This window comes from Triturus cristatus, chromosome 2_2 (assembly GCF_964204655.1).
Source record: "Triturus cristatus chromosome 2_2, aTriCri1.1, whole genome shotgun sequence".
Taxonomy (NCBI): Eukaryota; Metazoa; Chordata; class Amphibia; order Caudata; family Salamandridae; genus Triturus; species Triturus cristatus.
In genome coordinates, this window is record NC_140582.1 from 77,300,806 (window position 1) to 77,317,847 (window position 17,042).

Genomic DNA, 17,042 nt, shown 5'->3' on the forward strand with positions numbered 1-17,042 from the left:
GTAAACTGGAAATCCCTTGCCTCAGCCGCTCCCCACCCAAAAGAAGATCTTTCAAACACTGCTCGCTTTTCTGTGTCCGAGGGCCACTTTGTCACACTCTTACCATCTGTACTAAATAACCTTCACCTAAATGAACACTTTCACCCACACTTGAGGTGAGGCAATCATTAACTGGTATGAATGTGCCAATTCTCCACCCTAGAATACCACCAACCTGTGACACAGCACAGGCATCTGAAGAAGGCCCACAATCAAACTGTATTCATCAGCATCACTGGTTTATTTCCACTAAACAAAAATCATCACAGATGTGTCATCTTCAGAACCTAGAACGCTTTCTAAACTTAATATTCCCCTGCTAATGCCATCACTACAACTGCATAACTACATTCTATTAGTGAAATGTACCATGTCACTCACCCTGTTAGACAGCCTTAACCCTGTGAAGAATTCAACAATGGCCCGTTATCCGCTGCACTTCTTTAGCGCTGTTACATTGCAAAATATGGCTACGCTAAGGTCTAAATGTGCGCAAGACACAGATCAATCTACCTGCCCACACCTACTGTCCTTTAAACTTCACCTCCAAAATGACAAAACTCTACGATAGAGATGAGTAGGAATTGAAACTTTGACCTTCTCTGCTGGGTTATCCGCAGTCTCAAATGCCATTTAAAATGTATTCCTGGACCGCGTTACAATTACTGGTATCTGAACCTGAAATCTTGTTACTCCTGAAAAGGTGCCTCTGCCTCTTCATTTCTGTATTTACTTCCCACCACACATCTCAAATCACAGTGAGAAAGGTTGCACTTTCGAGCTTGATCCCCACCCAGAACTCCCCTTAGGTAACAACACCCAACAGAACAGAACGTCATCTTACCTGCGATGATTGAGTAGGCCCCTACTCAGACAACCACCCTTCCTATATTAATTGACTGTTGAGCGTCTGGCAGCATCATTGATCTGGCCTGTATCTGCTCATTACTTCTACCACTACCACTACAACCCAAGACAAGACCTAAACCTGATTATGGACATTTTTTACTGTGATCGTGATCTGAGGACATACTAAGCAGCTCGGGTTTGGCATGATTGATGCTTCTCAATTCCTGGTCATTCCAAGAATTCCTTGACTGCAAGGACGCAACCCACAGATAGATGAAGAAAGAGCATGAACACTTTCAATTTAGACTTTTAATTGAATCAGTACTATGTTCAACACAGGGCCCCACCAGTGCAGTGTGTAACCATTTCCTGGATTGCCTCTGTGGAGTCTTCACACTGATAATTTTATCGTGAATAACAGCAGCTTACATAGAGCCTTCTTGTTTTCCTCTATCAGCCTCATAGGTAAAGGGGGAGGCTAGGGTGTCTTGACTCTTTGTCTCTGTAATTATCGGACAATCATACAGGGTTTAAAAACCCCGCCACAGCCGAAGACGTACTCTCTTCAGGCTGGATGAGGTCGATCTAGGTTGGGACACCAAGGTTCTTTCAGAGAGAAAGAGTCACAATACCCTCATCTCATCCATTACCTATGAGGTGGATAGAGGAAAACAAGGAGGCTTAACCCCTTCGGTGCTCATGACGGAATGGTTCCGTCATGACCCACGGTTGAGCTGTGCTCATGACGGAACCATTCCGTCATGACCACGCCCGCGCAAGATTCCGCCAGCACAGCGGCGGAATCTGCGCAGCATCGAAGGGGTTAATGTAAGCCGCTGTTATTCACGATAAAATTATCAGTGTGAAGACACGTAAATAGATACAAGTCACAACAAGGGATCTGTCGATCTCAGAAACCAGTCCTGACGAAGGCTTGGACCCTTTTGGGCAATAAAGGCCAAAACATGTTGCCCGTATACAAATGATGCTAAGGGCAATTTACACGTCCGAACAAAATCACCACCTCTTTTTAATCTTACCCCTATATACGGCACTTGTATTAAACATACATTTTTAGATTTAGGGGGTAATTGTAACTTTTTCACTATACGGATCCCACCAGTACTTTCCCTCAAGAAGAGGCGGTACTCACCTAGGGAAGTGAGTACCTAGGTGCGAAACCCAATGATGATGCCGCCAGATACTACAGCATTGTGATGACCACTTAACACCACAAGTGGCCAGTATTGGTTGAGGGCTTCGGGTAGATAACTGGTACACAAAGACACCAGTAAATCATAAAGTTCACTCTCTTTTGATTAGGATATGTTATACTTGTGGAAACTGAGTGACCTTACCATATGCTTCTGGCCCCCCCGCCCCCCAACATAATTCAATGACAGATTGTCCAACCAGTGCTTTTACTTTAACAAGAAAAAATGCATTAGTCTACCACTTTACAATATTAAACAAAGAGGTCATGCGAAATTCATAAGTTCAACAGCTCTGGTAATTATAATGACTATGGGAAAAATCTAAGAAAACCAGGAAATCTAGACAGGTGCCAGTTCACAGAGACTTTGTGAGAGGCTTCCTTTCTGGTCACTGCCCTCAGGTCAGCTTTTACGAGCCAATATCACAGGGGTATGCAGTTCCTAATAAGTAAGGATTTGTCTGCTTAGGACAGTTAAGTTCTACAGAGTCTGCAGGTGGCATTACTCTGTAGGAACAAATGCCCTCACACACCTAGATAGAGGCCATGCTTCATCATTGGGCTTTTGCTCCACATCGGTCCGGTGGTGCAATGCCCGACTGGCACCCTCAATGGGGGCTCTTTACCAGAGATCTAAGCCGTATGCTTGTACCAGCCTCTGGAATAGTCCAGTTGAAGATCAATGCCTCCTCAAGCTGGTGCTCGCAGTCTGCAATAGTAATCTGGGGCGATGCAGGACCCCTTCAATTCCAGAGCCACCATCTGCAGAACGGCCTTCGCCCAGTGGCTTATGATGGGTGCAGATGGATCGCGGTTGGGCTAGCGTGTGGTCGCAGTTCCCAGATTCAGTATCACATGCCCCCAAAAACACCCTCTAAACAGGAAGCACAGCTCACCCACAGATCCTTCGAGAAACACGAGGCAGCAGTTTGAATGGGAATTACAGATGTCCCTAGACCCATTCTATAGGGATGCACTTGTTTATTCAGCGGGTCCCAGTGCCCGTACAGCCCCCACTCATGGGGTGCACTTATTTGTGCTGGGGGCACAGTTTAATCTGCAGTAGTAAATGCAGACTAATTGTTTTAGTTTTGTTCGGCACAGCATGTCTTTAGGGCACACCATGATGCAGGCAGATCACGAGTGGTTCTAAACGATCCCAGTCCTAGGAGAAAATACCATCAAACTCACTCACGCCAGGGTGGAGGTCGGAGGAAACTTCAAGACCCATTTGGAGATTTTCTGCATATTAAAATAAAAAATGTAGAGGAGGTTTTACATGTTGAGTTGCTTACCAAACCCACAGATAAGAATACAGTTTTACAATATGGAAGTAACCACCCCAAATCACAAAAAGATAATATCCCATTTGGGGAATTCTAAAGATTGCGCCGCAATTGTACAACCTTGAATGATTTTTATCTCCATGCAGAAGGGATGGAGAAGAAACTAATAGCTAGGGGTTACCCCAAAAAATTAATAAAACATTCCTTGAAGAGAGCACAATATTACGACCGAGATCAGCTAATTGACAACACTAGAGTAAAATATAACAAAGATCTAGAAAGAATAGTCTTCGTCAGTCAATTTTCCAATGTGAGTAATAAAATCAAAAATATACTAAATAGGAATTGGAAGATGTTAACCCCTTCAGTGCCACGCCCTTTCCCCCTCCTGTGCCAGGCGTTGCACTAGTGGGTGGGGTTCATGACGAGATAGTCTCGTCATGGGCACAGCGCAACCGTGCTCCATGACGAGACTATCTCGTCATGGGCACTGAAGAGGTTAAATCATGGAGTGAAGACACAACTGGAGAAACCGCTGTTCTCCTATAGACGAAACAAGACAATACGAAACTGTCTTGTTAAAACTTATAAAGTTGAATCTAAAACCCAGAGCACACTAGATGGACAAACAGCAGCAGGTAACTACAGATGTGGAACCTGCTCCATATGCCCTCATTGTTTACAAACTAAAAGCATGACTTTTAATGGAAAAACATTGACACCAAGGACTTTAAACAATTGCCGTAGTAAAAACATAATTTACTTACTCACCTGTCCCTGTGGCTTGGGGTACGTTGGTGAGACTAGTAGAGAGATGCGTATACGTCTCTTAGAACATAAATCGGCGATAAGGAGACGGAAAGAGAATGCTCCTTTGACAAATCACTTTCTTAAGATGAATCATGATTGTGATGAAATCAAGAGGTTCATTTTGGAAAAAATTGAGATCAGTAGAAGGGGAGGTAATCCAGACTCGAGGAGGAAGAACCGTGAACAATGGTTCATGTGCCATTTGGACACCATTAATAGAGGTCTGAATTCGCGAGAAGATTGGATGACAATTGTGACAAATTAGCAATCATCTAGGTTGGCAACCAAACAAGATGGAACACCACATATGAAGCAAAGTACGAGATTTAGTTCATGGAGATGTGGCTAACATTAAAATAACAAATTTAAAATTATTTTTGACCTATATATGATATGGGGGCAAGCTGGGCTCTGTGGACTACTGAACATTTGAGCCAGATAACGTAGATGAGGGACTATATTTGCGAGATGAGTAACTAACGACCTATGGATATGTAATGAATACCAGACCAATACATTTAAATCCAGGATGACCCTCACATGATATGTAGATATGTGGGTGGTAACCTAATAATAAATAATAAACAGTAACATCGGAACGGCTAGCATGTATTCCTCAAATGAAAATGATTTTCAATACGGGGAAAGCATACATACTAAAATAGGATATTAGTCATATAATCCAGCAATTGGGGCGCTCCGATATGCAGGGTATTTACAAAAAATGTTTTTCTCCCCTTTTATTTTTATTTTCATTCTCATTTCTCGTTATGAGTGAGTTCTATCAACAATACTATGAGCCAATGAGGAGTGAGATTTAAGAGTAGATTAATGGTGCCAAAATAAAGAATAGGGGAAAACATCAAAATTTGAATGTGATTACATCATTATTCAAATGTATGCAACCGATGAGTCGGAGCTACGGCGAAAAATATTTTACTGCGGGGTTAAGATCGGTAGCGTCAACATCACACGGAGGAATACCGGTAAGATGAAGATTAGGTATTAACCCAAAGAAGTACTGCCGGGTCATAACTAGTAGTGGCAGCACAAGCACAATAAAGAATTAACAAAGGGATCACCAAAAAAAACAAGTAAGTGACGAAATAAGAGGACCTGACCAATCAGAGAACACGCACTCATATTTAAATCTGGCGTGTTCCAGTGATTCTGTTTACCGAACCAACGAAAAGAACACGTGTGAGGCTTGAGCACTACAGCCACACGGAAGGTAAGACACCCGTTAGGCAGGTAAAATAGTAGAATGAGGACATCTCTAAAAGGAAAGCTCTAAGTGTAATGAGAAAAATGTCTTTCTTTTCCTTTTAGTAATAAGTAATCGCAGTAAAACGGGAGAGGATGCTTGGAAATCTATGTCCCTTAATCCATGCTAGCGGTCCAAATTGGGATTCGAACTGACTACGACCCTAGGAAATTTTAAACAAAGGTACGACTTTTTTCCCTTCTATCGCATTTTTAATGATATATCAGTTGGATAGAATATATATTCCAGCGATTACAAATAGTATGTTTATTTCAGGCCAAGGCTAACACTAAGGGTCCTCAACGTTTCTGAACTTTACAAAATAGAAAGAATACCAAGTGAGGCAAGCGTAAGCGCCAAGATTGAGGTACGATTTGCTTTCATTAAAACATTGGAGTGTCATATGGATTATAACAAGGAATGGGGCAAAATATAATTACAGATGTTATAAATTCTCTTCTGTAGGTTGATGAGACAGGAAGGAAACTGTATAAAATAAAGAAGGGCTAATATACAGTCCGCATCCGTGCTAGATATCAACAGGGGCACAGCAGTCAAAAAGAACAGGTGAGATTAGTAAATTCGGCAGGAAGGTGGGCGGTAATTTACAACAAATACAAATTCTAATATAAGTAGCAATGTGACATAGAGTTTTTTTTCGAATCAAGAGTGGTTTACTGGGAGGAGGAGCTTAGCGCGCATCCAAGATGGTCGCGTGAGCGCAGGGCTCCCCGGACCCTTGCCGCTCCTCGTAACTTATCCTGACATTATCCTGGATTTGTGGACGGATTCTGGAAGACGAACCTTGGCTGAATCCAAAACTCTTTTTAGAACGAAAATCGGACCTGGGAGACCTGAAATAAAGCGTCCTGCATTTTGGAGGCCCACCTGGAAGCTGTGCCCGGTGCTTTGGTGAACTGTGGGGCCGGGGAGTAGTTGAACAACAACGGCATCGGAGCCTTGCCAGTGGCCGTGCCCCCACTTTCAGTTTCGCTTTTGCACTTCTGCGTGGCCTGATCGAGGAGCTACTTCGCACGGCTGGGGCATCACTCGGTCTTCGCTCGGCGCCTTTGCTCTCTTCTGTTGCCTGTGTACTGGACTGATTTGTGCCTTTTTCTCATTTCTTCCGAGCGGGCCCTCGGACTGTCTGTGTCTGATCTGCTGGCGCCCCTTTGACATCTGTCCTCCGGTGAGCATCGTTCAACATGGCGGGCAAGGGGGATCCCGAGAAGCGGAGGACCAAGACATCCCAGCGTGGGGGACCAGTCCAGAGTAACATTATGGATCGTTATACCCAGGGTAAAGGATCCCCCGGGCCGGCCAGTGCCATCGTGGAGGACTCCGGTGGTGGCCCGTCCGTCCCCACGGAGTTGTCGCTGCAGGACGTTATGGGCGCCATCAACGGCATGAGGGAGACCATCGCCCAGCAGTACGAGGCTCTGGCCCGTAAAATTGACACGGTTGCCATTGATGTCACGTTAATTCGGGCAGATCTCTCTAAGACTAACGAGAGGGTTCAGTCGCTGGACTTGAGGACATCCACTCATGTTACGGATGTATCGGACCTTCAGGCAGCTCTTGGCGATCTAAAGTCGGCAAACGACACGATGTCCCAGCGACTGGAGGATTCCGAAGGCCGGGCACGACGCAACAATATCCGCGTCATAGGTGTGCCAGAGACTTCCGACAATCGTCCAGTGGATCTCATGGTCGAGGATCTCATCCTCACTCATCTTGCTCCTTCAGGCCTGAGCAAGTTCTTTGCCGTGGAGCGTGCCCATCGTGTCCCGGGCGGTAGGCCTCGACCAGGAGCTCCCCCGAGGCCTATCATTGCAAAACTTTTTCATTACAGAGACCGGGACGCGATCTTGCAGGCCTCGAGGGTGCACGGCCCAGTTAAATATGAGAATTCCTCCGTTAACTTCTTTCCGGACTTCACCCAACTCGTTCAGAAACAGAGAATGGGCTTTCAGGGGGTGAAGCGCCGTCTTCGTGACCTGGGACTCAAATACTCTATGCTTTTCCCTGCCAGGCTTCGTGTGGAATATGAAGAACGGACTGTCTTTTTTGAGCGCCCTGACAGCGTGAGTGACTGGTTGGACTCCCTGCCGGACCGGGGCGAACGACCTGGGCGTACTGGTGGTGCCGAGGGTGGAGGGCCTCCGCAGGAATGATTCTTGGTCCTCAACCTTGACATTTCCTTCTGTGCTCAGCTGGGTTCTACTTCAATTGTATATTTTGTTTAATAATGTTTCGTTTGGGTGTGGGCGGGGACGGGTCCCTTTCCTCCTCTGGGTCTTTTTGTAGGATGGGATTGTTAGGGCGACAGGCACACTGCAAGTTGGGGGGGCTTTATAGTCCGCAGGGGTGCAGGGTGGGGGGAGTTGCAATGGTGTGGGGGTGGGAGGGTAGAAGTGGTTGTTTGATTGTGTGTGTTATCTTTTCAAGGCGGTGTGCTGGTTCCTGCTCAGTTTCAGGTGTCTGGCTGCGTGCCTGGGGACTCCAGCTTCTTGTGTTGGGATGGGGGGGGACGGGTTGAGACTGATGTCTTGGAACGTCAACGGATTGGGGGACCGTATCAAACGTGGGGTTGTGTTGCAATATTTGCGCCGATTGACCCCTGATGTGGTATTTCTTCAGGAGACGCACTTGGTGGGCAATGTATGTCATGCTATGAACAGGGGGGGCTATCGACTGGTTGCACATTCTGGTTTCACCACTGGATCCAGAGGGGTGGGCATCTTGCTGTGATCTTCCCTCCCGCTTGAGATTGACAAAGTCACTCTTGATGATAGAGGGCGCTATGCGTCCTTGACTGGACGGTGGGAGGGGCAGACCCTTTCACTGGTTTCAGTCTATGTTCCCCCGGGCCTCCAGACCTCCACTTTCTCTGATGTGGGTCGTATGTTACTGGAACTTCCTGATAGTCTCTTGCTTATGGGTGGGGATTTTAATTCCGTGATTTCTGGTGAGTTGGATCGTTACCCTCCCAGAGCCCTCTCTGCCGCCCAGGCGTGGCTCGGCGGGTTCTTGGATACTTTCGGTCTGGTGGACTGCTGGAGGTTGTTACATCCGACACATAGTCAGTACACTTTCCACTCCGGGGCCCACGGGAGTCTCTCCAGACTAGATTATTTTCTTATGCCCGCGGCCCAGACCACCCGGGTCCGGGAGGTTAAGCACCTGGCCCGGGGCATTTCCAATCATTCCCCATTGTGGCTCCTCTTCGATACTGGGATGCGGTCCGCTGGGCGGATCGCCCCTATTAACCCCTGGTACTTGCGCGACCCCAAGATTCGCAATGGTCTCATTAAGTCGCTAGATCAGTATTTTCTTGAGAATGAGGGGTCAGTCTTGTCCTCAGTGTCCTTGTGGGAGGCTTTCAAAACGGTTCTCCGAGGGCATGCCCTATCCCTGATCGTTGAGGCCAAGAAAGCTAAGAACGGGGAGGTGGTTGCGTTGGAGGCTGAGATATCGGGGTTGGAGGCTGCTTTGGAGACGGGTGTCACTCAGGACGGGCTCCACGCCCTCAGCCTGAAGCAGTTTGAATATAAGTCCCTTGTTACGGATGCTGCTCGGACAATGTATAGGGAACAGCAGGGTAGACTGTATGATGCTGGGGATAAGGCGGGTAAATTGATTGCTTGGCTTGACAGGAAGGAGAGAGTGAATCGAGTGGTCCCCGTGCTTCAGACTTCGGATGGAGTGTGCGTGACTGACCCTGGTGAGATTGTGGAGTGTTTTGCTGACTACTTCCGTGCGGTGTACTCCCCGGTGTCTGATAGGGATGAGGCTGACTCTCGTCACTTGTTGAAGGATATTGCCTTGCCCTGCCTGTCGGTGGATGAGCGTGAGCAGATAGAAGCCCCATTATCGGTCGACGAGATTGCTACCGCGATTCGTTCCCTTCGCTCAGGCAGGGCAATGGGCCCCAACGGACTCCCGATTGAACTCTATAAATTGCACCCGGATAAAATTGCGCCATTTCTCCGTCGTATGTTTTCAGAGTCGCTTGACCTTGGTTCTCTCCCTGATGACCAACGTCTGGCCACTATAGTCGTGATTCCCAAGGAAGGTAAGCCTCAGGACCGTTGCGCATCGTACAGGCCTATTTCTCTATTGAACGCCGAGCCGAAAATCCTTGCCAAGGTTCTTGCTAATCGTCTGCTTACTGTTATTTGTGATCTGGTGCATCCGGATCAATCCGGTTTTATTCCGCACCGGAATACGGCTCTTAACTTGCGGCGCTTACATGGCGTACTTGCTAGGGCGGAATATTTTTCAGCGCCGGCCATCTTGGTTTCCTTGGACGCCACGATGGCCTTTGATACGATAGAGCGGCCGTATCTTTGGGCCGCTCTGGCAAAGTTTGGCTTCGGGGCGGGATTTATTCGTTGGGTTAAACTCTTATACGCTGCTCCGTTGGCACAGGTTGTGGTAAATGGGCGGGTTTCCCAGCCTTTCGCCCTTGGGAGGGGCACTAGGCAGGGGTGTCCGTTGTGTCCCCTGCTCTTCGCTCTGGCTTTGGAACCGCTCGCGGCTTGGCTTCGTTGGGCACCGTCGATAAGAGGGATCCAGTGGGCCCCTGACTTCGAGGATCGTGTTTCGCTGTATGCGGACGACATTCTTTTGTACCTCACCTCACCACGTGAGTCACTCAATGTGCTCTTTGACATCCTTACTTCCTTCGGCAAGAACTCTGGTTTGATCATTAACTGGTCTAAATCTTGGGCCCGATTCACAGAACAAACTTAAGACAAAATCCTAAACTTAGTACCATTTTGCTAATCACAGAATGCACTTCCTACTTCTGGTATTCACAGAATGAACTTACTACTTTTGCAATTCACAGAATAAACTTACTACTTTTGCTATTCACAGAATGGATTTAAGACTACTAACTTTACGTCCGCACTCGGGCCGGAAATTCCGGCCCGGAGGCGGAGCTTCCGGCCCGGAGGCGGGGCTTCCGGGCCGGAATCTCCACCTCTGGGCCGGAAGCTCCGCCTCCGGCCCGGAAGCCCCGCCTCCGGGACGGAATTTCCGGCCCGAGTGCGGACGTAAAGTTAGTAGTCTTAAATCCATTCTGTGAATAGCAAAAGTAGTAAGTTTATTCTGTGAATTGCAAAAGTAGTAAGTTCATTCTGTGAATACCAGAAGTAGTAAGTGCATTCTGTGAATACCAAAATGGTACTAAGTTTAGGATTTTGTCTTAAGATTGTTCTGTGAATCGGGCCCCTTGTGTTTATGCTATCTCCGGTGGCCTTCCCCACTTGCCTTCTCGTTTTCCCATTCAGGCGTCTCACTCCGGCTTTACGTACCTGGGGGTGTACGTCTCGTTGGACCCGGCTGTCCGCTACGAGCGTAATCTCCTCTCTCCGCTTCGGAGATTGAGGATAGACGTGGCTCGTTGGCGTAAGCTGCCCTTGTCCCCCCTCGGTCGTGCGGCACTTTTTAAAATGATGTCTCTTCCCCGATTCCTTTATGCACTTCAGAACTCCTTTGATATTATTCCGGCGGCCTATTTCCGTGAAGTGGAGAGTTTACAGAGGAGACTTGTCTGGGACGGTCGTGCACGTATTGCTCTTGCAAAACTGACTCTCCCCTGGTATGACGGGAGCATTGCGCTCCCGGACATCAGGAGGTACTATTGGGCTTCCCAGCTGTCTGCTATTAACCATGCAACATACGCACCTGGTCCGAATCCGGCTTTCGAAATGGATAGATTTTTGCTGCCTGGCGGCAACTTTAACAGACCACTTTACTCTCGATCGGCTGGGAGGAACCTAACCGGTCCCACTAAGATTGCACTACGCTTGTGGAAGGATGCGAATGTGGCCATGGGCTGGAATGATCGTTTGACGTGTACAACCCCTTTGTTTGCGTCTGAAAGATTGGGAAGCCTCTGGACGACGAAAGGTTTTGAGCATTGGGACACGATTGGCATTAGCAGAGTAGGTGACCTCTGGGTGAAGGGTGCGGTTAAATCCTTCGCGGCGCTGCAGAGGGAGTACGAGTTGAGTGAGAGGGAGTTCTTTCGGTACGCTCAGGTTTGGCACGCCTTGCTCTCGGTCTTCGGGGCTGAGACTGCAGTCCCTGTGTCTTCGCCACTCGAGGACCGTATACTCGACGGTCACTTGCCCGACAGTACTATTTCCCTTATCTATAAAAAACTAATAAACAATCGGGCGGATCTCCTCGTGCGTCTTCGGGAGGCGTGGATCGGGGATGGTGTGGAACTGGACGATGAGGACTGTCAGTCTGCGCTGTCCTCCCCTAAGGAGGTGGCCATACCCGCGCGTCTCCGTCTTGTCCAGCTTAAAATTCTCCACCGTGTCTATGTGACGGGCCCTCGTTTGGTTTTGATGGGTTTTTCTGAAGACGGGCTCTGTAAGCATGGCTGTGGGCTCAGCGCCACATTTCTCCACGTTCTCTGGGAGTGCCGTGAGGTGGCGGAGTATTGGCGCCGGGTGCATGCTGTCATGGAACGTGTCACTGGGGTAGCTCTGTTGCCTGAGGTTCGCCGATGTTTGCTGAATGTCTGGGAGCCTAATGATTATAACGCGGCTCAGACTCGGTGGGCGGCCCTTGGGAACATGATTGCTAAGAGGGACATCGCACAGCTTTGGGGTTCCCGGCGGCCTCCCACCGTGTCAGTATGGAAGGAGAACATGGATTGGTGCATGTACAGAGAGAAGACTGTGTATGTGGCTCGGGGTAAGCCGGGGGCGTGGGGTAGAATCTGGGGTCAGTGGAACGCGTACCGAGGGAATATCTGCACGCCCCCCCTCGTGGACACATCTGATGCTGTATTGTCCCCCTGATCCTGCGGTTCCCGGACTGCTACATATTACCTTTGGATAGTTCTGGCTTTCCTGTCCCCCCCCCCTCCCCCCCTGATCATCTTCACTGACCACCCGAGGGTGGATTAGGTATCGTGTGGTCCCCCGGCTGTGGTTAGACGCCTTTTTTTCGATGTTTTCCGCCTTGGTTTTTGTTCTATTTTATTTTTGTTGTTTATATTTATAAAACTTATGTATCCTGATAATCTCTGAGGTGCATTCAGTATTCTGTTAATTCGGCTGAGCCCCAAGGGGCCTGTCGCTTCCTTGATGTCATTGAACATGTATAACATTAGCGGCCGGCCCTGGTGGTTGTAGGCCCATGTTTGTATTGATTTTTTCGGTTTTTATGCACAATAAAGGTTTTTAAAAAAAAAATTAAAAAAAGTACATACAAAGATGCAATAAAAGTCCCAGATCATTTACAACAAAACCTATTTTAAAAACAGTTAATTTCATTTCGATAATAATCATCATTTACATCATTTAACTCGCTTGAGCTGGAATTTATACATACAATCAGAAAATATACAGGCGTGTAAAAACCTCAAATCCGGGTCCGCCATACATTCCTAATCTATTCTCTTGCATTGATTTGTATTAATAAAATAATTAATAAAATCCATATTTTTAATAATTATCGTAAAAAAGGCAAGTTAACTGAAAGACCTATGTCATTTAGACACTTCGCGTGTCATACAAGGTCATTCGTGTCATATATCAAGAGGTTCTTCCTGGCATAGAACACACTCCATAGAAAACTCGACATTCTCACACATATTTCGGTAGTGGGCAATGTCTGTAAGAAAAGATACGCCGAACGACATTGAGTGAACAGTAACGACTTCAAAAGACTTAGAATATAGCGTTTCCTCCATATATTGTAGAATTTGCAAAAGAGTAAAACATGCATTGTACTCTGTGCCGAGGTGTTATCACAGGGGCAATTGCATAGATTTGAGGACCAATCATTAGGTTCCAGGAAACTGATCATCCGGTGAAAAATGTCCATTCTACAACGGGTCAGGATGAGTCTATGCCTGTGACTCGGTACAGCTATCAAATAAGGCTGTATATCATAGCTAGTTAGAATGAGCTGATTCCTTAAAACAGTGGGCTTAAATAATTTGGCTGACCACCTTATGTTTTCTAAGTGCGTTAAGCATTCAGTTTTTAGATTTTTCCTACTGATTTGTGCTAAAGATTCAGGGTTAATAAAATAGTCTGGATGCCCCAAATCCCAGCAGAACCATTGTATGAATGTCAGCCACGGAATACGTGTGTATAGAGTTGATTTTAAACAGTCCCCTATGATACAGTGGTTTAAGGCAGTATGTTCAGAAGTCCAGACTTTGTGCCACACTAAAATTGGTTGAATCTTAAGTGAATCAGTAAGAAACAATACTCCCAACTCAGCAAGGCATACAAATGTAGGAGCGCGTTTAGGTGTAGCAATCAAATACCTCAGAAACTCATTTTCCACGAGCTGAAGCGCCATACAGTTTGCTGTCCCCATATACCCGCCCCATATAATACTATGCTAATGCATTTAGCCTTATAGATTTTAAGCATCTATAGAGGGGGATTTGTACCTAACCTAGTGGTGAGTTTTCGTAGGACCATACAGGAGCTTCTAAATAGTAGTGCCGTGCTCTTAATGGCACAATTCCATGTGCCTTCTTTATCAAATAAAATTCCCAGATACGAGAAGTTGTTGGTAACTTCTATAGTAGTGTCCAGTATTTTGATGGCACGACAGGTAACAGTTTTTAATGGCACACTTCATTTTAAAAGTTTTAGCTCGGTTCACTTGTAGGTCAAGTCACGCATATAGCCAACAAAGTCATTAAGTACAGACTGAATCACAAGGGGGGTATGGGCCAGTAAAACAGCGTCATTGGCGTAGAGGAGAGCAGGCACAGGACGATGACCCACCTGAGCGAGATCTTTGGCATGTAGGGTCATAGCAGTGACTACATTGTTTATATAAAGCGATAAGAGAAAAGGTACTAAAACGCAACCCTGTCTCACTCCTCTCTCTATGCTTAAAGGCTATGTACATTCACCCCGGTCACATATCAAACCCTTGCTTTCATACCAGAGTACAAATCCCTCAAAAAAGTGATGATCGAAGGCTCCACTCCCATGTCAGTCATGATAGCCCATAGCTTAGAGTGATTCACGCATATTTGTTAATTCAATTCATAATGCTCACAAATCAACCCGGGAGGGGTATCTCGGTGCAACACAGCAAAAATGAGTAAAGGAGAAGACTGATTAGGCCTAGGATAACAATGTTTTGAGAAGTTTCCTGAATTTGAAATGGTCTGCACATTGACGTATATGAAATGGGAGCTTATTCCACCAAAGGGGAGATAGGTAAGAAAAGGATCCACCGCCTGAGCGAGATTTCATGATTTGTGGGGTTGCCAGCAGGGCTTTGTCACTGGATCTAAAAAATCTGCAAGGACGAATATGAACAAGCTTTGCAGAGAAATAACTGGGTGCAGTGCCCAGCAAGGACTTGTGAGTCAGGCAGAAAACCTTGAAGATGATTTTCTTGTGCTTAATGTGACTTTGACCTCACAAGAAATAGATGATATGGGCAGATGGATTCTTGTTAACCTTCTTATTGATAATGTACAACTTACTGAGTTAAATGTATATGCTCCTACACTCACCAACCAAAATCTTTGTCCCCCTTTATCCAGGAAATGTATACAATCTCAAAATTCACATTTTATTTTGGGGAGCGATTGTAATCAAATTATGGATCCTTTTTTAGATAGGTGTTCTTATGTCCAATTTTCGTCCCAGCAAATGCATAAACAATTCCTTACTACAGTTCATAACAGTGGCCTAATGGACTCATGACGACTTTCCAACCCTACATCCCGGGATTATACTAACTATTCATTCTCTAATAGTACACTTTTACGATAAGACCACATTTTCCTTTCCAAATCTCTCTCCCACCTCTTTAGTCCATCTCAGATTTCTCCAATTATAACTTCTGATCATGCTATGGTTATTATTGACTTGGATTTGGTTCCTCCCTGTTCTTCCTCTCATAGTTGGGGTTTAATAACTCTCTTCTACAAGATGTTCAATTTTCTAGCTCCTTTATCTCCTTTACTTCTGAACTTTTTTCTTTTAATGATAATCCTACTATTTCTCCTTCTTTACTTTGGGATACTTTTAAAGCGTCGGCAAGGACTTTATTTTAAATTATGTCGCTCAGTTGAAAAAGAGCCGTGCTAAGGAGCATACTGCTTTGCTTTCTTCCATTAAATCTTTAGAACACCATGAAATTGCTGGCGGTGGAGGAACGCATAATGGAACACATAATATACTCAGTGAGACTGAGAAAGTCAAGCTGATCATCTTACATTATGGTGCAGCACCACCACCTCCTCTGCCGCAATAGATTTTTAAGTAAGAATGTGGCGGACGGTGGACCGCACACTGCTGCACCACCGCAAGTGCAGTGGTCGGAAGACTGCCGCACTCATAATCAGGTCCATATATCCTCAACGTATTTTAGGAGAGAATGTAACTTAATGATTTTCATGATTATGACTCCACACATTTTTGATTAAGAAACTGAAATGTCAACAAACCTGTGTGCATTTGTTTGACCAATATAGAAATGGGTCTGTTCACATCGCTTTCCTCAGCATTATCTATTTTTGCATTACATGATTTGATGGCCAGTCTTTTTATATGCAATTATTTTTTGTAAAACTTTGCACAAGTCTATAAACTTGTCCTATATGTATATTCCTTCCTCTTACATGTGTTTATGCATTGATGTTTAATTATTGTATTAAAATGTTAGTCCACTGAAAAAAAAAAAAAAAAAAAAAAAGAGTGGTTTACTGTTGAAAAAATCTTTCTCTTATAATAACAATAACGAACTATGAAAATAGCGTGATTTTAACCATATTATTGGGGTATTGACAAAAGATGAGAGTAAGAGTATACCAAATATTAAATTGTGATATATAGGGTTCTTTTGAAATAAAAATCCCCCCAGATTTTTGATAAAAATATTGTTTTGTTTATAGTCTTTGCATACAGGATGCTTACAGCGACTGTATTATGAAATACTCAGAGGGACTTAAATCAATTACGGTCTTGAAAAAGATGGACTATCAATAAGGAACCATCGAAACGCGTCGACGCAAATAACAGCATAATCTATGAGAATCTTGGTCTTGTAAATGGTGTAAAGACTAAGTATATCAAGGCCAAGTTGTCTATTTTTGTCTCTATTGATATGCTCTTTCAATGACAAATTGTATTGTCAAATCTTCTCTCTGTTTAACAAATGTTGTTTTTGAGTATATAATGCTTTGTATAATGTTTTAGCTGTACTGTATTTTATGAATTAATTGTGCTTTTTTAAATATATGTGTTCTACACAGTTTATAATAAACTTTTTTATGCCATTATAAATGCATAATAATATGTTTTAACAAGGTAGCCTTTGCGTCAATATTTGGGAGCTGAACATTTTATAAAATTGTTGTGTGATTAAATATGAGGAAGGGATTATTGTAGGTGTCTCAATGATATTCTAAGGGATAGCTGACTTTCAAACTATTTAATAGTACTCCAATCCCTTAGCGTTATAAGGGGTCTCTCTCTATTTTTGATATACCATTTGGAGGTGACCAGGAATGCACACCAAGCATCAGGGGCTCCTTACATCCTCTTTGCCACTCTCCCTCTCTGTC

At 45.2% G+C, this 17,042-nt stretch overlaps 1 long non-coding RNA gene across 1 annotated transcript; it reads left to right on the plus strand.

Moving 5' to 3' along the window:
• Nucleotides 1-5,343: 5,343 nt before the first annotated feature.
• Nucleotides 5,344-16,698, plus strand: LOC146861888 (uncharacterized). The gene is made up of 4 exons (XR_014978346.1): nucleotides 5,344-5,428; nucleotides 5,527-5,644; nucleotides 5,738-5,828; nucleotides 16,371-16,698. It is a non-coding gene; the product is annotated as an uncharacterized LOC146861888 (long non-coding RNA).
• Nucleotides 16,699-17,042: the final 344 nt, after the last annotated feature.